General features: G+C 45.2%; 1 long non-coding RNA gene across 6 annotated transcripts in view; it reads left to right on the top strand.

Annotated features, from left to right (window-relative positions):
- LOC142302696 (uncharacterized) overlaps positions 1-27,775 on the top strand; it is a 138,156-nt gene that overhangs the window by 73,551 nt on the left and 36,830 nt on the right. For 4 of the 6 annotated variants that reach the window (XR_012752965.1, XR_012752967.1, XR_012752968.1 and 1 more), the window contains exon 2: positions 4,450-4,695. The exons of the other annotated variants lie outside the window; for them this stretch is intronic. This is a non-coding gene — a long non-coding RNA (uncharacterized LOC142302696). The remainder of the gene's footprint in view (positions 1-4,449; positions 4,696-27,775) is intronic. 6 annotated transcript variants of the gene reach the window in all.

Consider the following 27,775-nt stretch of genomic DNA (forward strand, 5'->3'; position numbering starts at 1 on the left):
CATCAGTGTCGATTAATGGAAGTCCCAGAAAGGGAGCGCGTCCGGCATCTGGTTGGGCTCTTAGAGGGTGGAGCTGCTGCAGCCTATAGAGCTATGGACCATCGGTGGAACTGTGAGTATGCGGATATTAAACAGACTATTCTAGAACATTATGCTGTAACGCCAGACACTTACAGGACTCAGTTCCGTACTCTAGCATGTGATGAGGAAGTGTCCTTCAAGATGTATGCCCACAAACTCAAACATCTGTGGCATCGTTGGTTGGAGGCAGAGGAGGCCTTAACCTTGGAGACCGTCCTCCAGGTCCTCCTAAAAGAGCAGTTTTACTTCAAGTGCCCCGCTGAGATCCGGGAATGGGTGCGTGAGAGAAAACCAGCGACAGTGGAGGAAGCTGCTGCTCTAGCTGATGAGGTGCTCACCATCAAGCCTCAGTGGGGGGTTCTGTTGGAGGATGGAGAGACGCCTAACAGCTCCACAACACCGGATGCCCCCAGTTATTCTGTCCCCATTGTTCCCCGTTCCTCTAAGCCACCACATGTTGATACCCGTGTTAATGTGCCTCCAGTTGCTTCTACTGCACTTTCTGGAATACGCCGGGGAGAGGAAGTAACAGAGCGCAGGTGTTATGTTTGTAGGCATCCCGGGCATTTGCAGGCCTCATGCCCAGCCAGGCCATGGAGGAATCATCCTCAAACCCCTACAGCACCTTCAGGTGGGAGCCGGCCTCCAAGTTCCCCTACCCCTTACCCAAGAGGACGCCTTGGATGGAGGGAGACCCAGCTCAGATGCTATCAATGTGGACAGCCAGGGCATCGGCAAGTCTCCTGCCCAGCTGTTCAAATGAGGACTGATCCTGCGCCCAATCGGATTGTTAATTATTTACAGCCCAGCGCCATGGAGGAAGATGTGGCACCGCTATGTGAGGACTGGCCTAGTGACTCAGCCCATGTTGCACCACCAGGAGTTTACGGGGTGCGACCTGCAGTTATGACGACTTCTGCTCATCGAGGTAAGCACTTGCAGGAGGTTGTGCTGGATGGACAGAGACTTGTTGGATTTTGTGACTCGGGTGCTTTCCTCACACTGGCTGATCCCCGAGTGGTTCGGCCTGAGGCAATCCATAGAGGACCTGGGATTGTCATTGAACTGGCTGGTGGACAATGGAGGACTATTCCCACAGCCACTGTGGATCTGAGCTTTGGTTTTGGGGTCAGGCGATGTGTGGTTGGGGTGATGGGTGGTCTGCCTGCAGCTGTTCTCCTGGGCAATGATGTGGGAGAGCTACGATGCCAATTCGTGGCTGCATGAAGCCACATGTAAGTAACGCTCTGCCTGTGTGTACTTAACCAGTGACCTGTAGAGGTCCCTAGTACGTACACAAGTTGGGAGGGGGAGGGATTGTGAAGATGTAATTTACCCTCTCACTGTATATGCTGTACAGATTCCTATTTCAAGCTGGGTTCATTGTCTTATTTGAACTACTTCTGTGTACATTTCTATTGTTGTAGGTAATCACCCCCCTAAAATGCAAGGTTATATCCTCTTGAGGCACTTCCATCCCTGGGAGTAGGGGGAGGTGGGCCTAGAGTCCAACTAGTGTAAACTCTGCTTACCTGGGAGATTCAGGCAGAGTGAGCTGAAACTTGAAGGGAGCAGGAGCTCCAGCCTGTGTGGCTGTGGACACGGACGGAGCTAGGCCTGTGTGGCGGCCCGTGGGATTGTGTGGAACTCTTTGGACTACTGTAAGGACGATTGCTTTGTAATCCGGTCCGAGGATTGTCGGGAAGGGCCCCCGAATCTGTTTTACGTGGACTTATCGTGTGCTGTTCTTGCATTCCTGTTAATAAACCTGTTGGATCGTCCCTCGGCCTCGTCCATCCTTTGCTCTGTTGTACACCCCCGTCACATACTGCAACTCAGTGCCATTCACTTTATTAGAGCTGAGTTGCAATGACAGATATGTCCATTAAACACTAATGGCTCCATTTCTGGCCCCGGATCTCCTCCAAATTTATCATAGGGGATTTTTGCTGGCCCCATGTGGGCTGACCTCTCTTTTGACCAGTAGTGCCTTCCAGCTCCGCCCCCGAGGAGCATGCTCATCAGAGGATCTATGTTAAAGGGAGATGGAGAGTTAGCCGGCACTCATAGGAAGGATTGGACATGTTGAAATTTATTGATTGATCCCCTACACATTAGATTTCCAGTGAATCTATCCTCCATCAGGAAATGTAATGAAATAGTTAACAAACTCACAAGAACGACCGCGCAGTTTGCAGCAATCTGGCCGCCATTAATAATGTATCGGAGAGGTGATCGGATTTTCATGCCGGTTAGAATGGAATCATTTCTTCCTACTAATGTGCAAGTAACATGAGACGGCTCCTCCAGGCGGGGGGCGGCCGGCCCCACAACCGGGGTCTCCATATAATGCTGGGCGGAAAGATCAAAGCCGCCACAGCTCAGCCTATAAACAAAACAACAAATGCAGGTTCACACCGCGGGGTCATCCGACCGTCCATCAGCCAATCACAGCACGGAGCGGCGGAAACCAGAAAACACAATGCTGTGTAACCGCAGCCATTAATATATAGATTTACCCTGTTTTATTGCTGGTATGTTTGTAAACTTTTTGATCTTTGGGCATATTTTGTGCCATTTTTGTGTTGAGCTACAGCATAAGCCACGTATTATTACAGCACAGCACTTCAGCACTTACAGGCGGTTACATGTGGCTCTCAGGCGGCATTACTGCACAATATAGAGCAAAATAATATACACAAAGAGAGGGAGAAATCAGTATCTGCAGATAAGAGACCTAAACTATCTATTATCTATCTATCTATCCCTCTATCTATCTATCTATCTATCTATCCCTCTATCTATCCCTCTATCTATCTATCTATCCCTCTATCTATCCCTCTATCTATCTATCTATCTATCCCTCTATCTATCTATCTCTCTATCTATCTATCCCTCTATCTATCCCTCTATCTATCTATCTATCTATCCCTCTATCTATCTATCCCTCTATCTATCTATCTATCTATCTATCTATCCCTCTATCTATCCCTCTATCTATCTATCTATCTATCTATCCCTCTATCTATCCCTCTATCTATCCCTCTATCTATCTATCTATCTATCCCTCTATCTATCTATCCCTCTATCTATCTATCTATCCCTCTATCCATCTATCTATCTATCCCTCTATCTATCTATCCCTCTATCTATCTATCTATCTATCTATCCATCTATCTATCTATCTATCTATCTATCTATCTATCTATCTATCTATCTATCTATCTATCTATCTATCTATCTATCTATCTATCTATCTATCTATCCCTCTATCTATCTATCTATCTATCTATCTATCTATCTATCCCTCTATCCATCTATCTATCCCTCTATCTATCTATCTATCTATCTATCCCTCTATCTATCTATCTATCTATCTATCTATCTAACTATCTATCTATCTATTTATCTATCTATCTATCTATCCCTCTATCTATCTATCTATCCCTCTCTCTATCTATCTATCCATCTATCTATCTATCTATCCCTCTATCTATCTATCTATCTATCTATCCCTCTATCTATCTATCTATCTATCCCTCTATCTATCTATCTATCTATCTATCTATCTATCCCTCTATCTATCTATCTATCCCTCTATCCCTCTATCCCTCTATCCCTCTATCCCTCTATCTATCTATCTATCTATCTATCTATCCATCTATCTATCTATCTATCTATCTATCTATCTATCCCTCTATCTATCTATCTATCCATCTATTTATCTATCTATCTATCTATCTATCTATCTATCTATCCATCTATCTATCTATCTATCTATCTATCTATCTATCCCTCTATCTATCTATCTATCTATCTATCTATCTATCTATCTATCCCTCTATCTATCTATCTATCTATCCCTCTATCTATCTATCTATCCCTCTATCTATCCCTTTATCTATCCCTCTATCTATCCCTCTATCTATCTATCTATCTATCTATCTATCTATCTATCCCTCTATCTATCTATCCCTCTATCTATCTATCCCTCTATCTATCTATCCCTCTATCTATCCCTCTATCTATCCCTCTATCTATCCCTCTATCTATCTATCTATCTATCTATCTATCTATCCCTCTATCTATCTATCTATCCCTATATCTATCTATCTATCTATCTATCCCTCTATCTATCTATCTATCTATCTATCCCTCCTTTCTTACATACATTAGGTTACATTTTCTTTCTCGGGGATCGGTGATTTATGATTCTGGAGATTTTGGCTCGGGGCTTCACCAATAACTCATTCTCGGCTCTGATCTCATAAATCTCCGTCCCTCATGTAAAGTGCAGGGAATGAGGGATTGATACTGCGGAATGAAGGAAATATCCGTGTATTGACATCTGTATCTTATTTACTGCAGATCCTGGGGCTTGTCCGAGACGTCCGTCCACCGGAATTAAGATACACGGATTCATCTTGGCCTTATTGATGGCTTTTATCTTATAAATGGATATTGGTGATTCATTACCGGATGTTCTCTCTTGTATTGATCCCAATCCACCCTTTCTATATCCAACACTGGTGACACCAGAATCAAGAGATGATCGATTATTAACATCACAGAGGCTTTCACAGCTAATTGTTGCCAGTTCAGTCATTTTAAAGGGTAATTTATGATTATAAAGACATGCCTGCTTTTTTTTTTTTTTTTAGAAACAGCACGACCCATGTCTTCAGGATGTGTTTGGTACTGCACCTAAACTCTGCTAACATGAATGTGTCTGCAGGATGTGTTTGGCACTGCACCTAAGCTCTGCTAACATGAATGTGTCTGCAGGATGTGTTTGGCACTGCACCTAAGCTCTGATAACGGGAATGTGTCTGCAGGATGTGTTTGGTACTGCACCTAAGCTCTAAACATGAATGTGTCTGCAGAATGTGTTTGGTACTGCACCTAAGCTCTGATAACGTGAATGTGTCTGCAGGATGTGTTTGGTACTGCACCTAAGCTCTAAACATGAATGTGTCTGCAGGATGTGTTTGGTACTGCACCTAAGCTCTGATAACGTGAATGTGTCTGCAGGATGTGTTTAGTACTGCACCTAAGCTCTGCTAACGTGAATGTGTCTGCAGAATGTGTTTGGTACTGCACCTAAGCTCTGATAACGTGAATGTGTCTGCAGGATGTGTTTGGTACTGCACCTAAACTCTGCTAACGTGAATGTGTCTGCAGAATGTGTTTGGTACTGCACCTAAGCTCTGATAACGTGAATGTGTCTGCAGGATGTGTTTGGTACTGCACCTAAGCTCTAAACATGAATGTGTCTGCAGGATGTGTTTGGTACTGCACCTAAGCTCTGATAACGTGAATGTGTCTGCAGGATGTGTTTAGTACTGCACCTAAGCTCTGATAACGTGAATGTGTCTCCAGGATGTGTTTGGCACTGCACCTAAGCTCTGATAACGTGAATGTGTCTGCAGGATGTGTTTAGTACTGCACCTAAGCTCTAAACATGAATGTGTCTGCAGGATGTGTTTGGTACTGCACCTAAGCTCTGCTAACATGGATGTGTCTCCAGGATGTGTTTGGTACTGCACCTAAGCTCTGCTACCGTGAATGTGTCTTCAGGATGTGTTTGGCACTGCACCTAAGCTCTGCTAACGTGAATGTGTCTGCAGGTTGTGTTTGGTACTGCACCTAAGCTCTGCTAACATGAATGTGTCTGCAGGTTGTGTTTGGTACTGCACCTAAACTCTGCTAACATGGATGTGTCTCCAGGATGTGTTTGGTACTGCACCTAAGCTATGCTACCGTGAATGTGTCTTCAGGATGTGTTTGGCACTGCACCTAAGCTCTGCTACCGTGAATGTGTCTCCAGGATGTGTTTGGTACTGCACCTAAGCTCTGCTAACGTAAATGTGTCTGCAGGATGTGTTTGGTACTGCACCTAAGCTCTGCTAACGTGAATATGTCTGCATGTTGTGTTTGGTACTAAATCTAAGCTCTGCTAATGTAAATGTGTATGCAGGTTCTGTTTGGTACTGTACCTAAGCTCTGCTAATGTGATTGTGTCTGCAGGATGTGTTTGGTACTGCACCTAAGCTCTGCTAACGTGATTGTGTCTGCAGGATGTGTTTGGTACTGCACCTAAACTCTGCTAACATGAATGTGTCTGCAGGATGTGTTTGGTACTGCACCTAAGCTCTGCTAACATGAATGTGTCTGCAGGTTGTGTTTGGTATTGCACCTAAGCTCTGCTAACGTGAATGTGTCTCCGGGATGTGTTTGGTACTGCACCTAAGCTCTGCTAACGTGAATCTGTCTCCAGGATGTGTTTGATACTGCACCTAAGCTCTGCTAACGTGAATGTGTCTGCAGGTTGTGTTTGGTACTGCATCTAAGCTCTGCTAACATGAATGTGTCTGCAGGATGTGTTTGGTACTGCACCTAAGCTCTGCTAACGTGAATGTGTCTGCAGAATGTGTTTGGTACTGCACCTAAGCTCTGATAACGTGAATGTGTCTGCAGGATGTGTTTAGTACTGCACCTAAGCTCTAAACATGAATGTGTCTGCAGGATGTGTTTGGTACTGCACCTAAGCTCTGCTAACATGGATGTGTCTCCAGGATGTGTTTGGTACTGCACCTAAGCTCTGCTACCGTGAATGTGTCTTCAGGATGTGTTTGGCACTGCACCTAAGCTCTGCTAACGTGAATGTGTCTGCAGGTTGTGTTTGGTACTGCACCTAAGCTCTGCTAACATGAATGTGTCTGCAGGTTGTGTTTGGTACTGCACCTAAACTCTGCTAACATGGATGTGTCTCCAGGATCTGTTTGGTACTGCACCTAAGCTCTGCTAACATGGATGTGTCTCCAGGATGTGTTTGGTACTGCACCTAAGCTCTGCTACCGTGAATGTGTCTTCAGGATGTGTTTGGTACTGCACCTAAGCTCTGCTAACATGAATGTGTCTGCAGGATGTGTTTGGTACTGCACCTAAGCTCTGCTAACGTGAATGTGTCTCCGGGATGTGTTTGGTACTGCACCTAAGCTCTGCTAACGTGAATGTGTCTCCAGGATGTGTTTGGTACTGCACCTAAGCTCTGCTAACGTGAATGTGTCTGCAGGTTGTGTTTGGTACTGCATCTAAGCTCTGCTAACATGAATGTGTCTGCAGGATGTGTTTGGTACTGCACCTAAGCTCTGCTACCGTGAATGTGTCTTCAGGATGTGTTTGGCACTGCACCTAAGCTCTGCTACCGTGAATGTGTCTCCAGGATGTGTTTGGTACTGCACCTAAGCTCTGCTAACATGAATGTGTCTGCAGGATATGTTTGGTACTGCACCTAAGCTCTGCTAACGTGAATGTGTCTCCAGGATGTGTTTGGTACTGCACCTAAGCTCTGCTAATGTGAATGTGTCTCCAGGATGTGTTTGGTACTGCACCTAAGCTCTGCTAACTTGAATGTGTCTGCAGGTTGTGTTTGGTACTGCATCTAAGCTCTGCTAATGTGAATGTGTCTGCAGGATGTGTTTGGTACTGCACCTAAGCTCTGCTAACGTGAATGTGTCTGCAGGATGTGTTTGGTACTGCATCTAAGCTCTGCTAATGTGAATGCGTCTGCAGGATGTGTTTGGTACTGCACCTAAGCTCTGCTAACGTAAATGTGTCTGCAGGATGTGTTTGGTACTGCACCTAAGCTCTGCTAACGTGAATATGTCTGCATGTTGTGTTTGGTACTAAATCTAAGCTCTGCTAATGTAAATGTGTATGCAGGTTCTGTTTGGTACTGTACCTAAGCTCTGCTAATGTGATTGTGTCTGCAGGATGTGTTTGGTACTGCACCTAAGCTCTGCTAACGTGATTGTGTCTGCAGGATGTGTTTGGTACTGCACCTAAACTCTGCTAACATGAATGTGTCTGCAGGATGTGTTTGGTACTGCACCTAAGCTCTGCTAACATGAATGTGTCTGCAGGTTGTGTTTGGTACTGCACCTAAGCTCTGCTAACATGAATGTGTCTGCAGGTTGTGTTTGGTACTGCACCTAAGCTCTGCTAACATGAATGTGTCTGCAGGTTGTGTTTGGTACTGCACGTAAGCTCTATTAACGTTAATGTGGCCGGCCTGCAATATTACAAACAACCTGGGGTGGAGCTATTTTTTTTTAATAAAATAGCACATTTTTGCATCTTTTTTTCATCCAAGACAGTCACTTTAATTTTGTTAACAGGGGTGATTTGCTTTTTTCCAAAATTTAAAGGGGTGATACATTTTCTTAAATCCTGGCCTATAAACTGTTCTGGGAATGGCTAGGAATATCAGTAGCAAGTTTTCAATTTCTGTACAGCACCACCACAAGGGAAATTAGGTATTACAGTTCTTACTATAAATCAATGGGTAATGTGCGATAAATTGGATCAACCTGAGAAATTTTTGTAACCAGTCCCCGATTATCACAATAGTGAGGGACAGGGGCTCCCATACTGTCCCTCATGCAGGGGGATATTAGGCTAAGCCTAATTTCCAGATTACCCCTAATGGTGGAGATGCCAGAGTTCCATGCCTTACTGTTCTCCTGACCAGAACTAAACTGTTCCCCCCCAAGGGAAGAAAGGTATGGGAGTGTGGTGGCAACACAAATCACAGAGACAGAGGAAAACCAAAACTCAGACACACAGTAAGAAACTAAGGAGAAAAACAAGAGCAGGAAGGCAGCAACAAAAATACAAGCGTTATCACCACAACCGCTCAAGCAATGAAGTACAACAATCATCAGTAAGTCTGGATCACAACACGTCACCAGACCAGTATAGAAAAGCTATAGCTGGCATTAGTAGAATAATCCAGCCAGCACAAAAAGGAGGGGAGCGAACGTGACTGGCTCCCTGATAGCACGTGATCAAAGGAGACTAACAAGCAGCCCAGCATAGATTAACTATTTCGAGCCTGCGCTGATCACAGACATCAGAGAAGTTAGCAGGCAGAGTGCCAAAATGTGTCATCTCCATAGTTGGCTATTTTGATGAAAACCTCCTTGTGACACCAATTTTCACTAATTATCTCTACCAAGTCGTGTTGATTAATTTCTTAATATATCCTTGTGACATATCCTTATGTCAGTGCTTTGTTTTTCTGATACAAAGCTCCAAACCCCCTGCATAGATAGTCCGATGTTGAAATTCTGTCTGCCTGTGGCCACCACTAGAGGGAGCTGAGAAGCTTCTTACAGACTACACACAGCGCTCTATGACAAACCACTATGCAGTGAGCTCCCTCTAGTGGTGGCTGCAGGTAGTCAGAATACTATTTTTTAACCCTTTGTCTATGCAGCAGATTCTGAGCTGTGTATCAGAAAAACAAAGCTCTGACCGCTATAAGGATATATTAAGAAAGTGAACAGCGCAGATTAATAATCTTAACTTGTTGAGATGAGGAGGACATTCCCTTTAAATTTCTATTCTCAGACTTTGATGCTGTAGCCCTGGGAGCTGAGTAATAGGAATATTCGTCCGTGTGCAGCCTGGAAACAGATACTATTTGGGTTGCTGGCACAGCATCTCTCTTTGCTCCCACCAGGATCCGGTAAAATGATTCTGTAGGAAAGATTTGTGGTAACCTAATTAGAAGAAGACCGCGGCTCGTCTCCTTCCCATCAGCAGCCATCATTGGATGGATTTTATCAGCTTTTTTTCCGCTCCTCAAGGGAAGGCTGCATTAATCCTCTCATAAGACCCAACTAATACGATTTATTTGGCTGAATTACTGCAGGTTTTAATTGGTGCAGTCTCTCCACATTAACACCTTCACGGCTGTTTTGTAGCAAAACGAGAAAGTTGTTCTAAGTTCTAGAAACGGTGAAAAGTTTGTCCAAAAGTGGAGTACTCCTTTAAATATCAGATTGGAACGCTAAGATGAACGGATCATCCATCGTTCTTTACTTAATGGAATGGTTTTTGGCTAATATATATTTTTGCAATTGAGTTTCATAAAAAATATTATTGGCTGCAGAATGAGTTAACTGAGAATCGCTCAGTGAGCTCATGCTGTACAGTATGACAGTTCTTGAAACTCTTTTATCTGTCTTTTTCGGAGCTCCTCACTGCTGATTGATGACCACAGAATGGTCAGGAGAATAAAGAGCCTGTAGAGGTTAAAGGGTGCAAATTTTATAATGAAACCCAATTGCAAAAATTATTTTCCCCATAGGCTACAGTTGGCTCCAAGGGGTGTATATATTTGTATAAGGGCTATTGTGGATAATACAAAGGACAGAAATGGATAACATTTTTTTTTCTGCTGCTCCTTCTCCCCTCTCACAGCATACATCCTCAGACATTGACACTGCAGCTGCATCCCCCTCCTCCACCCTCATGCGAGAAAATAGACTATTTTATTACAGGTAAACCAAGTGACTCACATAATCATTGCAAAATATTTAAATAAGGGGGTGCATAGCATCTTACTCCATACTATACAGTATATATATTGAACTCAACAGGAAAACTCCCTCTAGTAGTGAAAAATTTCTGGCATTAAAAAAATGGAGTTCTCACTTCTGAAAATTTGTGGCTGTGGGGGACTGCCATTTCAGTAAACCTCCCCTGCATGCATCTATAATGCCAAGCTATTAATTTTAAGCAATATTGTAAAATCCCAGAATGCAAAACGCGTTGTGCTATTCATTTTAAGCGGTTTAGTAAAATCCCAGAATGCGAAACGCGTTGTACTATTAATTTTAAGCGATTTAGTAAAATCCCAGAATGCGAAACGCGTTGTGATATACATTTTAAGCGATTTAGTAAAATCCCAGAATGCGAAACGCGTTGTGCTATTCATTTTAAGCGATTTAGTAAAATACCAGAATGCGAAACGCGTTGAACAATCTGACAGCTGCAGAAGAAGTCCCCATACGACATCAGCTCAGGGTCTCTGTCAGGGTCATTAAAAAAAATGGCGCTCTCACCTCTAAAAATTGGTTGCTGTGGGGGACTAAAATTTCAGTAAAACCTCCCCTGTGTGTATCAGTGATACCAAGCTATTTGTTTTAAGCAATATTTTAAAATTACAAAATGTAAAATGCGTTGTGCTATTCATTTTAAGCGATATTGTAAAATCCCAGAATACAAAACGCATTGTGATTTTCATTTTAAGCAATATTGTAAAACCCCAGCATGTGATACACGTTGTGCTACTCATTTTAAGCAATAGTGTAAAATCCCAGAATGCGAAACGCGTTGTTTAATTAATTTTAAGCAATTTTCTGAAATGCCAGATTGCGAAACACGTTGTGTATTCATTTTAAGCAATTTCATAACATCCCAGAATGCGAAACAATGGTGAAAAATTTTTGGCATTAAAAAAATGGAGTTCTCACTTCTAAAAATTGGTTGCTGTGGGGGACCGCCATTTCAGTAAACTTCCCCTACATGCATCTATGATGCCAAGTTATTCATTTTAAGCGATTTAGTTAAATCCCAGAATGCAAAACGCATTGTGTTATTCATTTGAAGCGATTTACTGAAATCCCAGAAAGCCAAACGCGTTGTACTATTCATTTTAAGTGATATTGCAAATTCCCAGTATGTAAAACGCGTTGTAATATTCATATAAAGTGATATTGTAAAATACCAGAATGCAAAATGTGTAGTGATATTAATTTTAAGAGATATTGTAAAATCCAAGAATGCAAAATGGGTTGTTCTTTTCATTTCAAGCGATACTGTAAAATCCCAGAATGCGAAACACGTTGTGCTATTCATTTTAAGTGATTTAATGAACTCACAGAATGTGAAATGTGTTGTGCTATTCATTTTAAGTGATATTGTAAAATTCCAGAATGTGAAACGCGTTGTGATATTAATTTTAAGAAATATTGTAAAATCCCAGAATGTAAAACGCGTTATCCTATTTATTTTAAGTGATTTAGTAAAAGCTCCAAGAATGCAAAATGCGAAAAGAACGCAAATCCCAGAATGCGAAACGCGTTAAACAATCTGACAACAACATTACAAGTCAACACACGACAGTAGCTCCGGGTGTGTTTTATTGAGTAACTATCTAAGCACTTATGAGATAACTTTGCCTCACGATGAGCGGTGGCTTTGTCTTCTCATTAGCGCAGGCAACAAAACATAAGTCACGTTTTTAATATTCAGCAGCTAATGGTGTCACTTGGCTCCTAATCCAATAACACGCTCTGGATAATTGCGCACTCGGAGTAATTCAGTGCTGGGGAAAAGAAAGTCCTGGAGCAAATCCATCAACTTGGTCTCCATTATGAGCGGCACTGATGGTCGGGATTTATGAGGCAGATACTCCCAGTATCATCGTAAATGGAGAAAACCGCTCTATGATGATAGTATCATCAATGGAGTCTTGTGTGAAAGAGTAAAGACCATTAGGAAAATAAGCTCTGCTAGAGAGTAAAAAGAAAAACAAAGCCTAACTCTAAGTGGGAGGCACCAATTTCTTGGGATGAGCCTTCTTTTGCCCTCAGTGTCGCCCCCTTCTGGGTAATTCTTTTTGCTCTGGAAAGCAAGGGAGGTCAAGGGACAAGATTGTGTATTAGGGGATATTCTCATCATCGACAATTAAAGAGAATCCAATTTTTACAAAATAAGAAATGCAATGGCTCAACTGTACCCGCATTTACCACCAAATTAAAAAAATAGAAACGTAATAGCTCCACTGTGCCCGCATTTCCCACTAAATTAAAAAAATGGAAACCTAATGGTTCCACTGTGCCCGCATTTTCCACCAAATTAAAAAAATGGAAAGGTAATGGCTCAGCTGTGACGGCATTTTCCACCAAATTAAAAATGGAAAAGTAATGGCGCAACTGTGCCCGCATTTTCCACCAATTTAGAAATTGGAAAAGTAATGACTCAGCTGTGCCCGCATTTTCCACCAAATTAAAAAATGGAAAAGTAATGGCTGAACTGTGCCGGCATTTTCCACCAATGTAAAAAATGGAACAGTAATGGCTCACCTATGCACGCATTTCCTACCAAATAAAAAGATGGAAAAGTAATGGCTCCACTGTGCTGCATTTTCCAACAAAATTAAAAAATGGAAACGTAATAGCTCTACTCTGCCCGCATTTTCCACCAAATTAAAAGATGAAAAAGTAATGGCTGCACTGTGCCCGCATTTTCCACCAAATAAAAAAAAGGGAACAAAGGGAACAGTAATGGCTTCACTGTGCCGGCATTTTCCACCAAATTAGAAAATGGAAAAGTAATGGCTCCACTATGCTGGCATGTTCCACCAAATTAAAAAATGGAGAAGTAATCGCTTCACTGTGCCCGCATTTTCTACCAAATTAAAAAAATGGAAAAGTAATGGCTTCACTGTGTCGGCATGTTCCACCAAATTAAAAAATTGAAAAGTAATGGCTTCACTGTGCTCCATTTTCCACCAAATTAAAAAATGGAACAGTAATGGCTCTACTGTGCCCGCATTTCCCACCAAATTAAAAAAAAATGGAAAAGTAATGGCTCCACTGTGGCGGCATGTTCCACCAAATAAAAAAATGGAAAACTAATGGCTCCACTGTGCCGGCATCTTCCACCAAATTAAAAAATGGAAAAGTAATGGCTTCACTGTGGCGGCATGTTCCACCAAATTAAAAAATGGATAACTAATGGCTCCACTGTGCCGGCATGTTTCACCAAATTAAAAAAAATGGAAAAGTAATGGCTTCACTGTGCCCTCATTTGCCACCAAATTAAAAAATGGAACAGTAATGGCTCAGCTGTGCCTGCATTTTCCACCAAATTGAAAAACGGAAAAGTAATGGCTTCACTGTGCCCGCATGTTCCGCCAAATTAAAAAAATGGAAAAGTAATGTCTCCACTGTGTCGGCATGTTCCACCAAATTAAAAAATAGAAAACTAATGCTTCCACTGTGCCGGCATGTTCCACCAAATTAAAAAAATGGAAAAGTAATGGCTTCACTGTACCCACATTTTCCACCAAATTAAAAAATGGAACAGTAATGGCTCTACTGTGCCCGCATTTCCCACCAAATTAAAAAAAAAATGGAAAAATAATGGCTCCACTGTGGCGACATGTTTCACCAAATTAAAAAAATGGAAAAGTAATGGCTTCACTGTGCCCGCATTTTCCATCAAAGTAAAAAATGGAACAGTAATGGCTCAGCTGTGCCTGCATTTTCCACAAAATTGAAAAACGGAAAAGTAATGGCTTCACTGTGCCCGCATTTTCCACCAAATTAAAAAATGGAAAAGCAATAACCCCACTGTGCCCGTAATTTACACCAATGTACAGTAGCTGCAGGTGGTTGTTCTCTCAATGAATAGAAAGTCCCCGAAAAATAAGTTTCCCATTTTCGGACAGATGGAAGATTTTTGATTGGTGACCTCTTCGAAATATTGGCACAAACTACTTGGTTACTCAGATTCTGCACAAAACCTCCCAAAAAACAGTGCTTTCCTCATTCAGGAGGGCAGGGAAGGGAATGTAGATCATTCCTTTATGATCAGAACAGATTGGTACTGTTTAACAGTACCCAAGTGCCAGGCCCGAAGTTCTTAGGGTTCTCCAGGTAATTATTTGGGTCCGGCAACTCAGGTAATGAAAAAAAACAGGAAAAATAAAGAAAAAAGAATGAAGCAAGTACGTTATACTTACCGAGTCTCCGACGCGGCTTTACACTGCTTCCGGGCTGCTTATTACCCTCATACATATTCACTTCCCCCGCCCACTGGCAGTCCTAGCATCTGTGTTTGGTTGCAGTCAGACCGCGCCCCCAGCTTGTGTGACACAGTCTGTCTGCATGCAATCTCAGATGCTGTCTGTGGGTCACTGTACATTGTTGTAAAAATAAATTTAAAAACTTGGCGTAGGGTCCCCCCAATTTATGATACCCAGCACAGATAAAGCCTACGGCTGCAGGCTGCAGACCCTAGGCGTTCGCTTATCTTGGCTGCGTATCAAAATATCAGGAACCGCACGCGGCATTTTAAATTATTTAAATAATTTTAAAAACACCGTGCGGTCCACTCAAATTTTAATACCAAGCTAAGATAAAGCCAACAGCTGAGGGCTGGTATTCTAGGGCTGGGGAGACCCATGCTTATTGGGCCCTCCAGCCTAAATATAGCAGCCTTCAGCTGCCCAGGATTGTGGCATCCATAAACCTTACCTTGTTCATGTTGATTGCCCTGGTGTGGTGGTAATCGGGGTAATAAGGTGGTAATGACAGCTCACAGATGCCACTAAGCCCTAGATTAGTAATGGGAGGCATCTATGAGACCTCCGTCAATACTAATTCTGTAAGTGAAAGGAAATAAACACAAACGCAAAAAAAATCCTGTAATTGAAATAAAATACAAAAAACACCGTATTGTTACAATTTATTTACCCCAAAACACCCAGGACATAATCTACACGAGATCCCACGACAATTCTGACTCTGCTACCAGCTCACGTGCATAGAACATAACCGCTCACTGTGAGTTTCAGGCAAAGACTGAGCTGCAGCGATGAGCGGTGACATCACTCAGGTTCTTTGTGGTCACAGCTGGGGGTTCCCACAGTCCTCCACCTGTGACCACAGGTAACCTGAGTGACACATTTACAAAGTACATATTTACAAAGGTTTACATTACCTGCTTAACTGTACTATTCTCCATGTACTGCTAAGTTTACCCCCAAAAGAAAGCAGGCACCGCTTAAAAGAATCGCATTTGCCAGACCCCAAACAATTAAAGTTGGCAAGTGAATAGGCTCTCACATACAAATCTGCGTGACTGTCAGGTCCAACTGCATTCTATAACTGTTGGCTCCCCCCGGTGACTGGAAACAGTATTACTCGTGCGGTGTGATACTGGTACCCGATCTGTTTGTAAGAGCTGTAGTACAATGCAGCTGGAATGGTGAGGAACCTGACAGCGATACAGATCTCTGTGTGAGAGCCCATCCACCATCATCACTTGCCAACTGTAATTGTTTGGGGTCTGGTGAGTAAAAAAATTTTTGGGGGTTGTCGTCTTTCTTTTTGGCGGATCTGCTTTCTTTTGGGTGTTTCTGCTTTCTTTTGGGGATGTCTGCTTTCTTTTTGGGTTGTCTGTTTTCATTCGGGGGTCTGCTTTCTTTTTGGGGGTCTGCTTTCTTTTTGGGATGTCTGCTATCTTTTTTGGGGGTATCTGCTTTCTTTTGGAGGTGTCTGCTGTCTTTTTTGGGGGAATCTGTTTTTTTTACGATGTCTGCTTTCTTTTTTGCGGGGTCTACTTTCATTTGGGGGTCTGCTTTCTTTTGGAAGTGTCTGTTTTCTTTTGGGGATGTCTGCTTTCTTTTTGTGAGTCTGCGTTCCTTTGAAGGGTTTCTGCTTATTTTTGGGGATGTCTTCTTTCTTTTGGAGGTATCTGCTTTCTTTTGGGGGTGTCTGCTTTCTTTTTGGGTTGTCTGTTTTCATTTGGGGGTCTGCTTTCTTTTTGGGGGTCTGCTTTCTTTTTGGGATGTCTGCTATCTTTTTTGGGGGTATCTGCTTTCTTTTGGAGGTGTCTGCTGTCTTTTTTGGGGGAATCTGTTTTTTTTACGATGTCTGCTTTCTTTTTTGGGGGGTCTACTTTCATTTGGGGGTCTGCTTTTTTTTGGAAGTGTCTGTTTTCTTTTGGGGATGTCTGCTTTCTTTTTGTGAGTCTGCGTTCCTTTGAAGGGTTTCTGCTTATTTTTGGTGATGTCTTCTTTCTTTTGGAGGTATCTGCTTTCTTTTGGGGGTGTCTGCTTTCTTTTTGGGTTGTCTGTTTTCATTTGGGGGTCTGCTTTCTTTTTGGGGGTCTGCTTTCTTTTTGGGATGTCTGCTATCTTTTTTGGGGGTATCTGCTTTCTTTTGGAGGTGTCTGCTGTCTTTTTTGGGGGAATCTGTTTTTTTTACGATGTCTGCTTTCTTTTTTGGGGGGTCTACTTTCATTTGGGGGTCTGCTTTTTTTTGGAAGTGTCTGTTTTCTTTTGGGGATGTCTGCTTTCTTTTTGTGAGTCTGCGTTCCTTTGAAGGGTTTCTGCTTATTTTTGGTGATGTCTTCTTTCTTTTGGAGGTGTCTGCTGTCTTTTTTGGGGGAATCTGTTTTTTTTACGATGTCTGCTTTCTTTTTTGGGGGGTCTACTTTCATTTGGGGGTCTGCTTTTTTTTGGAAGTGTCTGTTTTCTTTTGGGGATGTCTGCTTTCTTTTTGTGAGTCTGCGTTCCTTTGAAGGGTTTCTGCTTATTTTTGGTGATGTCTTCTTTCTTTTGGAGGTATCTGCTTTCTTTTGGGGGTGTCTGCTTTCTTTTTGGGGTCTGCTTTCTTTTGGGGATGTCTGCTTTCTTTTGGGGATGTCTGCTTTCTTTTGGGGAGGTCTGGTCTGCTTTCTTTTGGGGATATCTGCTTTCTTTTTGGGGTCTGCTTTTATTTGGGAGGTCTGCTTACTTTTGAGGATGTCTACTTTCTTGGATGATGGGTGCTTTTTTTGGAATAGGGCTTATATTTTAAGTATACTAAAAAAAGCCCTCAATGTCCTACTAGGGCTTATTTTTGGGGTAGGTCTTATTTTCGGGAAAACAGTTACTTGGATTGGATGAGAACAGTGAGAGTGACCAGAAGGTCATTCTCATTCATAGTATCATTTTCTTGATATTAACCATTCAGAATAAGTAATTTAGGGTCTGCGGTTCCTTAATTGATGGAGCAACGAGACTCAACAGCTCAGAGTTTCCAATTGCAGAGAAAATTCATGTTTTGACTTCAATTTTCACTTTTCACAGACAGCAAATGACAGACAGACCCCCGCCGAGTGATATAATCTCTATGTAGCAGGAATTTGATATTTCCCGGCTGCACAAACTTATTATATGTTTTTACATTCACCACTTACTGTCGGCTTTAGCGAAGCTACCCATTATTCCCAGAGAAAGATAAATCCCATAATTTTACGATGCAAATGCTTATTATAAGGGATGATCGTTTGTAACGTTTAGCTGCAATTAGCGTCTCCATATTACCTCTCCCAGCTCTTTCGAAAAAAAGTGTAAAAACCTCGGAGAATTGTTTTCCATGGAGGTCTGCACATGTATTCTAATTATTCCGAGCATTTTCTATTTGTATTCTCCGGTGCCACTGTCTGTAAGATCCAGAAATTAAAGGGAGGCCATTATAACGAAGAACATACGGTACTTGAGGTTTGATTCTATTTTGTGACTAGGCTTATAAAAATCGATTTTGAAACATTGCAGATTTTTATTGGACCTAGGGAAGACAATAGTCCGGAACTTTGTATTTTGTGCATATTTGCAGTTACAATCATTGAGTAATAAGTGTCTACTGCTGGATCAAGATAGGAAGGATTTCCACAGAGAGAATATACAGTGATCGTGTCATGGTTCTGTCGCGGGCGGAGGAGGGGACGCCGCGCTCTCCCACTGCTGCTCGGGTCCGGCTGCCGCGGCTGCTGCTGCCTGCTGCTGCTAGGTGGCTCGAGCGATGAGCCGGATCCCGGGGACTCTAGCGGCGCTCCTCGCCCGTGAGTGAAAGGGGGGTTGTTGGGTGTGGGGATGGTTTATTGTCTGTGACGCCACCCACGGTTGTGGTGATTTGGTTGACACCACCGCTGCTCTGTATGGGGATCCCGGGAAGGATGGTATGGAGCAGCCAGTTGTTGTGTTGCCCCTCCGTGGGTAGGGGGGTTGGTGATCCCGGGGCCCAGTGATGAGATGGGAGATGCAGGGCTTGGTGGTCGCAGGGACGTGGGGTTTACTCCTTCACTTCCCTAACCTTTCTACTTGTTTCCTCCTTTCTGTCCCTAGCTGGACTGCCTGGTTCCTCCCGCCTCCAGGGCTGTGTACTCCTCGGTGGGCGAAGCCAACCGCCTGGCCCACCCCCTGGTGTGAACATCAGCCCCTGGAGGAAGGCAACCAGGATTTTAGTAGCTTTGGTGTTCCTAACTGGGATGTAGGGTGTGGTGGTGTGATGACCTGTGACCCCTGGCTTGCCCAGGGCGTCACATTCCCCCTTAGCAAAATGCAGACCGTCCGTGGGCTGCCCGTCTAACACCGGTTTTATTTTCTGTAAATGTATAAAAGTAAACGGTAACATATAAATCATAACATCATCCCACAACGGGAGGCACATTTCTTAAACGTTACTAAACGGTTTTACGGGTACGGTTTCCGCTCTCTCCCACCCAAGCAACCTGGCCCTGATGCTGCCCCTAAAGCCCAGGCAGCACACCTTGACCCAAGTCCAGCACTAGTTACCCGAGTGGGATCTGTCCTTTCCCTCCAGAGGGTAGCCACCGGTTCCTTTGGTGGCTGGGCCCCAGCCTGCTCTGCTGAGGGCCCTCCCTCCAACCTGCCTCTCCGGAGGCGGCAACTGCGGAAAACGGTACGGTAAAACAACTTATTTACAAGCCACTTAACGTTTGTGGTTGCCCTGCAAGTTCACGGGCTTGTCCATGGATAGTTCCCATGCTAACTTTTTAAACGGTCCCCACGGGGACAACGGTGCCGGCTCCGGCCGTTTCAATCACTGTTAATCAGGTGAAGTACACGGTAATCATCATTTTTCATCATTCTCAAAACTTTTTAAACTTTTTCCAAACATTCAACAACACTCTGGTGGTCCCAACGGGGACTGGACAACGGTGCTCCGCTGCCCTACTCCGGGTAGTCGGCTTCATCCGAGGGAGGGGGTGCAGGACTCACTCTGCTCTCCTGGCTGCCCCGCAGTTTGGCATCTAGGGCAAACCACCCCCTCTCTCCACAGTGCCAGGTATACTACACAATATCCCCCGGCATCAGATTACGGCCGGGGTGCTCTTCAGGCAGGTGGGCATTCACATCCCGCCGGGCTACAAACACTTCGGCCTCCAGGCCCGGTTCATAAATAAACCCGTAGCCCCGGCGGACATCAAACCGCCTCACCTGCCCCTCGTACAGCGGGCCCCGGACACGGAACGTGGCCTGGCGGAGATTTTCTTTCTCCCTTATAGCTTGGGCCACCAGCTCGGCCTTCTTCCTCTCCCGCTCACCGATCTACAGGCCCAGCGGTACCGGCTCCCTGTCCCAATACGGTGCTGCTGCGAGCTCCGGCGCACGGATCAGGCCCCGCGGGACATCCTGGACGTTGCCCACTGTCAGGGCTCTGGGCGGCAGGTCCCGCGGTGTCTTGGCCTTGGGCGCCGCCTTACAGCGACAACCCGGCGCCACCTCGGCCGAGGTGTGGGGGATGGGCACAGGGGCTTTCCGCGGCTGGGCCTTCGGCTCGGAACGGGTCACCAGCTCCGGCTCGGGGAACGTCTCAGGGACTGCCTCCGGTGCAGACTTTGGGGCCTTCCATGGCAGCACTTCCGACTTGCCACAGGCTCTGACTGCAGGTTGGTCCGCGAGGGCGGACGGGCTGGGTATCGCTACCGGTTGCGGAGGCAGCGGGCCTAGTGGCGGGGTCACGGCCTCCGGGACGGGTGGCGAAGGAGGCAGCGGAGGGAGAGGGTTTGGACCGGGTCCCTCAGCCGCAGCGACCGGTCCCTCGGGGACATAGGGGCGTGGGTCACTCACCCTCCCTTCCTCCATCTTCTCCTCGCGTCTCCGCACGGTGGCTACAACGTCCGCCATGTCGGTCTCCCACTCCTCCAGGAGGAGCTGCATCGTGACCTGCAGCCTCAGGTAGAGCTGCGCGGTACGGATTTCCACCCACGCCGCGGTTCCCGGCGCGGGGGCTACGGTGCTTCGGGACGGCATCCACATTCTGCTGGCAACTCCTTCCAGGAACAGGGTGACTGCAGAGTCCTGGCGTCCCTGCTATTATAGCTGCGCTCACATGCAGCCAGCCGCCATCGCGTCCCCCTTAGCTTCTTTCCGGCCCCTCCTTTATTGGGGCGGAGTTTTGGCCTTCGCGCCTCTGCTACTCGAGAAGATGCTCGAGCGGGAACTTTTCGCGCCAAAGATGGCGACTTCTGGAAATTTTCAGCCGGATACCTCTGGCGGTTACAAGGCGCACCTCTACCCAACGGCAGAGCGGTAAGATCCTGTTCGTGACACCAAGTTGTCGCAGGCGGAGGAGGGGACGCCGTGCTCTCCCACTGCTGCTCGGGTCCGGCTGTCGCGGCTGCTGCGGCCTGCTGCTGCTAGGTGGCTCGAGCGATGAGCCGGATCCCGGGGACTCTAGTGGCGCTCCTCGCCCGTGAGTGAAAGGGGGGTTGTTGGGTGTGGGGATGGTTTATTGTCCGTGACGCCACCCACGGTTGTGGTGATTTGGTTGACACCACCGCTGCTCTGTATGGGGATCCCGGGAAGGATGGTATGGAGCAGCCAGTTGTGTTGCCCCTCCGTGGGTAGGGGGGTTGGTGATCCCGGGGCCCAGTGATGAGATGGGAGATGCAGGGCTTGGTGGGCGCAGGGACGCGGGGGCAGCGCGGTGCATTGCGGCACTGTGGTACTCACTCAGCCTGAGACGTGGACACAGTTTTTCGGTAAACCACACGGCTGGAAAGACGGTTCCCACGGACGGCTGCACTTGCACTCCCAGTAGGTAACGGTGATGTCCCTTTGACCTGCACCTAGTGTTTCTTTGTTGGTAGCGATGGGTTCCCACCGGTAACCCGCTCCCCGGCTTGGATATGGGCCGGAGGAGCCCTACTTTGCCCGCAGACGCTGGCCCCGAGGAACTGGTGCCCTGGCGGTGGCGGTGTTCCTCCTTAATGGTTGGACTTTTGCCTTCAGTCGGGACTTGGTTGTTGGGGGATCGACGTCCCCTTCACTGACGGATTTGGCAAATTATGGCGACTCCTAGCCTTGCCGGGGTCCGAGAGGCCCCTGCCCTGGTGCCGACTGTCCTTCGTATACTGCTCCAGACCGCCGGGCCACTACCTGTCCGCGGTACTTCCAGCAACCTCCGAGCAGTCCCCCTCCAGACTATCACCGCTATTGTTGACCTTGCTGACACTGTCCTGCACTTAGCCGGACCAACTTCAGGGCTTTCTACGCTCACTTTTACTCCTATTCTTCTTTGCTCCACTACTACTTCACTTTCACTTAGCTGTTTACTCCTTCACTTCCCTAACCTTTCTACTTGTTTCCTCCTTTCTGTCCCTAGCTGGACTGCCTGGTTCCTCCCGCCTCCAGGGCTGTGTACTCCTCGGTGGGCGGAGCCAACCGCCTAGCCCACCCCCTGGTGTGAACATCAGCCCCTGGAGGAAGGCAACAAGGATTTGGTGTTCCTAACTGGGATGTAGGGTGTGGTGGTGTGATGACCTGTGACCCCTGGCTTGCCCAGGGCGTCACAGTTCCGCTGTGCGGAACATTTTGCATTTGAATAGGCTCTGCTATGTGTCTTGTGCACTTGCTGACTAGTTGTCTTTCAGCACTAGGGTCCACGCTGGTTTTGGGAGGTGCCATCACCTTGTTTCTGGTGATTGCTCTGTTTGTTTACTGGGCTTGCTCTGTCTGAACTTTGCCAGTCGTACTTCCTGTTTGCTCAGTGTGCTCTTGGCTCTTGTCTGGTGTAAGTGTTCTGATCTTGGCTTCTGATCTCGGACCTATTCCTGACCACATCTCTGTCTGCTCACTGAACCTTATACGTTACCTCCCGGCTTCTGACCTCGGACCTCTTCCTGACCACATCTCTGTCTACTCCCTGAACCTTATATGTTACCTCCAGGCTTCTGACCTTGGACCTCTTCCTGACCACATCTCTGTCTGCTCCCTGAACCTTATATATTACAACCCGGATTCTGACCTTGGACCTCTTCCTGACCACATCTCTGTCTGCTCCCTGAACCTTATATATTACAACCCGGATTCTGACCTCGGACCTCTTCCTGATCACATCTCTGTCTGCTCCCTACTCACTAATATACAAAAAAATTTTCAACTATGTTTATTTAGACAGACAATTACAAACATGTTAAAAACAAGGTGGGGACTTATGAACATGTACATCATGCCAGCATTTAAATAATGATAGGATTTTTTGTCCATGTGGTTTTGGCAGTATGGATTCTGATACAGGTTGTATATTGTATATTGACTAATTCTGCTGCTATTTTGCTATGAATTATTGTTATTTATTGGATCCTAGTGACTCAAACAATTTCAGCTTTATTGTGATTATTGAGGGCTGTTATATGTAGATATTATCTTTGACTGTTTATGCCTCCTGTTGATATTGATATCCTCTGTCTGTTTATTGATCCATATGGACTCTACCTATGATAACTATATTTTGTTATTGCTGCAATTATGATGGATGGCACCTTGTTTTTAACATGTTTTTAATTGTCTCTCTAAATAAACATAGTTGAAAAAATTTTTGTATATTAGTGAGTAGAGTGCATTTTATTAGCCCAAGCTTTTTCCTTGTTTTCCATTGCCTTCTTTGGGCTTATGCACCCTCACACAATTGAATTGTAGATTATTTATTGCTGTGCATCCCCAACTTATGTTGTTCATCTCTGTCTGCTCCCTGAACCTTATAGGTTTCCTCGTGGCTTCTGACCTTGGACTATTTCCTGACCACATCTCTGTCTGTTCCTTGAACCTTAGACGTTACCTCCCGGCTTCTGACCTCGGACCTATTCCTGACCACATCTCTGTCTGCTCCCTGAACCTTATATATTACATCCCAGATTCTGACCTCGGACCTCTTCCTGATCACATCTCTGTCTGCTCCCTGAACCTTATAGGTTTCCTCCTGGCTTCTGACCTTGGACTTATTCCTGACCATATCTCTGTCTGCTTCCTGAACCTTATACAGTACCTCCCGGCTTCTGACCTTGCACCTCTTCCTGACCATGTCTCTGTCTGCTCCCTGAACATTATACTTTACCTTCCGGCTTCTGACCTCGGACCTCTTTCTGACCATGTCTCTGTCTTCTCCTTGAATCTTATACGTTACCTCCCGGCTTATGATCCCGGCTTGTCTGACTACTCTTTTATTCATACTGCTCATAGTGTCTAGCATCACAGATTGAATGACAGGTCCATAAGGAGGGATAAAGTGACTGATTGAAAGTTTTTTGGGTGGAGTTACAATGACAGGTTTTGATTGGACACTAGCTATCTACTGTTGGACCAAGATAGGCAGAAAAATAACCACATAAAAATAGAAACTATATAACTATTGTTTGATGACATGACTGAATGACTGGTCTATAAGGAGGGATAAATTGACTGATTGACAGGTTTTTGGGCGGAGTTACAATGACAGGTTTTCATTGGACACTAGCCATCTACTGTTGGACCAAGATAGGCAGAAAAATAACCACATAAAAAAGAGAGAATATACAGTGCCTACAAGTAGTATTCAACCCCCTGCAAATTTAGCAGGTTTACACATTCGGAATTAACTTGGCATTGTGACATTTGGACTGTAGATCAGCCTGGAAGTGTGAAATGCAGCAAAAAAGAATGTTATTTCTTTTTTTATTTTTTTTTTAAATTGTGAAAAGTTTATTCAGAGGGTCAATTATTATTCAACCCTTCAATCCACCAGAATTCTGTTTGGTTCCCCTAAAGTATTAAGAAGTATTTCAGGCACAAAGAACAATGAGCTTCACATGTTTGGATTAATTATCTCTTTTTCCAGCCTTTTCTGACTAATTAAGACCCTCCCCAAACTTGTGAACAGCACTCATACTTGGTCAACATGGGAAAGACAAAAGAGCATTCTAAGGCCATCAGAGACAAGATCGTGGAGGGTCACAATGCTGGCAAGGGGTACAAAACCCTTTCCAAGGAGTTGGGCCTACCTGTCTCCACTGTTGGGAGCATCATCCGGAAGTGGAAGGCTTATGGAACTACTGTTAGCCTTCCACGGCCTGGACAGCCTTTGAAAGTTTCCACCCGTGCTGAGGCCAGGCTTGTCCGAAGAGTCAAGGCTAACCCAAGGACAACAAGGAAGGAGCTCCGGGAAGATCTCATGGCAGTGGGGACATTGGTTTCAGTCAATACCATAAGTAACGTACTCCACCGCAATGGTCTCCGTTCCAGACGAGCCCGTAAGGTACCTTTACTTTCAAAGCGTCATGTCAAGGCTCGTCTACAGTTTGCTCATGATCACTTGGAGGACTCTGAGACAGACTGGTTCAAGGTTCTCTGGTATGATGAGACCAAGATCGAGATCTTTGGTGCCAACCACACACGTGATGTTTGGAGACTGGATGACACTGCATACGACCCCAAGAATACCATCCCTACAGTCAAGCATGGTGGTGGCAGCATCATGCTGTGGGGCTGTTTCTCAGCCAAGGGGCCTGGCCATCTGGTCCGCATCCATGGGAAGATGGATAGCACGGCCTACCTGGAGATTTTGGCCAAGAACCTCCGCTCCTCCATCAAGGATCTTAAGATGGGTCGTCATTTCATCTTCCAACAAGACAACGACCCAAAGCACACAGCCAAGAAAACCAAGGCCTGGTTCAAGAGGGAAAAAATCAAGGTGTTGCAGTGGCCTAGTCAGTCTCCTGACCTTAACCCAATTGAAAACTTGTGGAAGGAGCTCAAGATTAAAGTCCACATGAGACACCCAAAGAACCTAGATAACTTGGAGAAGATCTGCATGGAGGCGTGGGCCAAGATAACTCTAGAGACCTGTGCCGGCCTGATCAGGTCTTATAAAAGACGATTATTAGCTGTAATTGCAAACAAGGGTTATTCCACAAAATATTAAACCTAGGGGTTGAATAATAATTGACCCACACTTTTATGTTGAAAATGTATTAAAATTTAACTGAGCAAGATAACTTGTTGGTTTGTAAGATTTATGCATCTGTTAATAAATCCTGCTCTTGTTTGAAGTTTGCAGGCTCTAACTTATTTGCATCTTATCAAACATGCTAAATCTGCAGGGGGTTGAATACTACTTGTAGGCACTGTATAACTTCCCTAATAAGATATAATGCACTTTGCACTTTCCCCAGACTTCTAAGGAGGTACGAGAAACACTCAACGGCCTTTCAGGTAGCCAGGTAGGAGTGGTCTCCTCTTAAATGGTAGTTAGGGCTATTCCAGCTTGCCCAAGGGCCCAAGGAATGGCGAGCTCAGGGACCCTAGTCTGTACCAGAATCGGCTGGATCAGTTGCAGTATTTAAGTGTTAGAACATTAGCACCAGCCCACATCATTTTGTGGGTGCTGAGAAGCCATCATGGATGCTGTGGACGCCCTGGCCGCACAATTACGGTCCTTATCTTTCGAGGAGTCAGACATCAAGCAGAATCAACATCATGCATTTTCCGCCCCTACAGAGGTTTTTACCCAAATAAAATTGTCTTCTGACCCCGAGGTAAATTTTACTGAATTGCTTTGAGGGGGACCGAAGTGAGTTTTCCTGTGGTTTTGCCATTTTTTGAGGGTACAGTGTTTCTCCTCTCGGTCATCTGATTCAAGTATCCACAATTCATAATTATCCCCTTCCTCAAAGTCATGTTATTTCTACAGCTGAGAATGTACATGAAGATGGGAGCGTTATATTCCTGTGTGAGGGGAAATGTGCATCTAAAAATAACATGGGGGTTACCATGATGTACCAATGCCTCATACCTTATTAATGGCACATTTATGACTTATAACCCCAATTTTGGGGAAGAGGCGATGGTGTGACAACTCAGCATTTGGCCACTTGTGTGAGAGGCGAACTGTTCTTAATTAAGCCAGACGTATGGGTCCTATTGTTTGTTAAATCAAGAGAAGTTAGCCATTGTCTCTTCCCAGACTGATTGGAGCCCTATTGTTTGTAAATATGTATTCCCCAGCCCTTCTGACTACATAGTTCAGGGAAAAATGATGCAGTCGGATTCAACTTGCGACCAATGAGAGCAGCCATCTCCAACCAATCCTGTCACACCCAATACCCTGAATTGAGAACTAAGAGCTATAAAAAGGCTTTGCTTCTGTCCCCAGGAAGAAGGATTTTACATCATCTCAGCTGAGGAGCTGAGGTTCCAGCTAAGGAAACAGAGCTGCTTTTCTTCAGATATTCTACAGGATTTTAGTTTAGGACCCACCATTCCAGCTGAGGAAACACAGAACCGCTTCACTTTGGATATTCTACAGGATTTCAGCTTAGGACCCACTGTTTCAGCTAAGGGAACCCAGAACTGCTTCACTTTGGATATTCTACAGGATTTCAGTTTAGGACTCACGGTTCCAGCTAAGGGAGCCCAGAACTGCTTCCCTTCGTATATTCTACAGGATTTCAGCTTATGACCCACGGTTCCAGCTGAGGAAACACAGAACTGCTTCACTTTGGATATTGTACAGGATTTCAGCTTAGGATCCATGGTTCCAGCTGAAGGATCACAGAACTGCTTAACTTTGGATATTGTACAGGATTTCAGCTTAGAACCCACGGTTCCACCTGAGGAAACACAGAACTACTACCCTTTAGATATTCTACATAATTTCAGCTTAAGGGGTACTTTGCACGCTGCGACATCGCTAGCCGATTGTAGCAATGCCGAGCGCGATAGTCCCCGCCCCCGTCGCAGATGCGATATCTTGTGATAGCTGCCGTAGCGAACATTATCGCTACGGCAGCTTCACACGCACTTACCTGCCCTGCGACGTCGCTCTGGCCGGAGACCCGCCTCCTTCCTAAGGGGGCGGGTCGTACGGCGTCACAGCGGCGTCACACGGCAGGCGGCCAATAGAAGCGGAGGGGCGGAGATGAGCGGGACGTAAACATCCCGCCCACCTCCTTCCTTCCTTATTGCAGGCGGGACGCAGGTAAGGAGATGTTCCTCGCTCCTGCG

The sequence above is a fragment of the Anomaloglossus baeobatrachus genome, chromosome 4, assembly GCF_048569485.1.
Source record: "Anomaloglossus baeobatrachus isolate aAnoBae1 chromosome 4, aAnoBae1.hap1, whole genome shotgun sequence".
NCBI lineage: Eukaryota > Metazoa > Chordata > Amphibia > Anura > Aromobatidae > Anomaloglossus > Anomaloglossus baeobatrachus.